Raw genomic sequence first — 1,703 nt, forward strand, 5'->3', positions numbered from 1 at the left:
GATAACCCTGATTTGTTACTAGAAGAAAATTTAATACATTTTTGGTTCTATCACCATTGTTAGACTAAATCCTACTCATTCTGACAACTGAGATATGGCTGGTTTGGCATCAGAAGAGAGTGCTGGGGATGGGGCAGACCAAAGGTGGGTACCTTCTCGTGTTGGAGGCCATGTAATTTAGCTGTAATCAAATAAGGCCACATCCAAGAAACTTCAGTTAGATACTTAAACATGTACATTGTTTTGTAAAACTCTAACTACTGTGTAGTTACAATTTCAAAAATGAAAATTATTTGTTAATTTTAAGGATAACTAACTTTTATATATGTAATGCTTCACAAATTTGCATGTCATCTTTGCACAGGGGCCATGCTGATCTCTGTATCATTCCAATTCTAGAATGTGTGCTACCGAAATGAGCGTGAGAACTAACCTTTTAATGACTTTACTGTGTCTGCTTTTTGTTGGAAAGCATTTGAATATTTGGTTGAAGCACGGAGGTCCATGGTTTTAGTTGATCCTCTCAGTGAGTTGTGACCCTATGGGCATCTCGATTTGGGTTATATAGCAGAATGTACATTCATAGCAATAAGTGATTTAAACGTCTGGGGGCATATTGCTGAAGGCATGGGTATTCTACAGCAATTTTATATGTTTCAGTTAAATTTTAGCATCAAACAATGACGTTAAGATGTCATCTGCTGAGAACTCCATCAGTTCCATCTGCTGTTGTTTAGGGGCCTTGGTGATGTCAACTAGGTGAGGGTGAAATGCTGCTTTGAGTGTGATGTCATGATTCTCAAAGTCAGTGAACCTTCATCATATTCTCTAATTAATAGGTCGACAACAGCTGTGTATTCTTCACATGATTCTCATATATTATCTGGCTCATCACTGACTATTGCCAACTGGGAAAATGTTTGTCTGAAATTTCCTTTGAAGAAGTATTTTGAAAAAAGAAGGCTGTTTTTTGAAATGCTTGGATTTTTTGCCACATATCATGAATGGACTTAGTTTTACCTTGCAAAGTCATATTCAAATTGTTTTGATTTGACATATCACACAGAAATAGTGTATTCCTATAGAAATCTTTTCTCAATAATTCTGATTATGAATAATGCTATTCTTTATAAAATTTAACTATCTGTTCTTTTAGAGATAAATTTTGGCTGGGCACATGTTCTTGTAAAAGCTAACACACTTTAGAATGATATGGCAAATCTACAGCAAATATACACTGGATACCTCATTTTTCAACTTTAGCATGTTGCAAAATTGATGATGCCATGTAGAATTTGCACGAATATAGTTAACAATACATATAACTTGTTGCAAAGTGCCACTTAAAATAGTGGCTTTTGGACAGAGTTTTTGCCAATGCAAGATAACAATAAAACGAAGTTGACAGCATCTGGATGTTCATAAATTTTTGTCTGTGCAATAAGCCTTTCATGTTTTCCTTCCATGGAAGGTGCATAGTTTGTACAAACACTCGCTAGGTTTACCAAATTCAGTCTACCTTCATGACATTTACCTTGAAACTTGTTGAAGATATCTATTCCTTGTGTTCTGTTCCCAAGAGTGCCCAAAGTGGGTAACACATAGCACAGAAAATCTGTTATGACCTGAATGAAGTTTGAAACCTGAGCCAAGTCAGTGGTATCAGCTGATTCATCTAAACCAATTGAATAATAGGTACTTTC

At 35.6% G+C, this 1,703-nt stretch overlaps 1 non-coding gene across 1 annotated transcript; it reads right to left on the reverse strand.

Moving 5' to 3' along the window:
- Positions 1-319: 319 nt before the first annotated feature.
- On the reverse strand, positions 320-421 carry LOC111728035. Its single transcript, XR_002775450.1, has one exon. It is a non-coding gene; the product is annotated as a U6 spliceosomal RNA (small nuclear RNA).
- Positions 422-1,703: the final 1,282 nt, after the last annotated feature.

Source organism: Otolemur garnettii, unplaced genomic scaffold (assembly GCF_000181295.1).
Source record: "Otolemur garnettii isolate 467f Iridium unplaced genomic scaffold, OtoGar3 scaffold00139, whole genome shotgun sequence".
Taxonomy (NCBI): domain Eukaryota; kingdom Metazoa; phylum Chordata; class Mammalia; order Primates; family Galagidae; genus Otolemur; species Otolemur garnettii.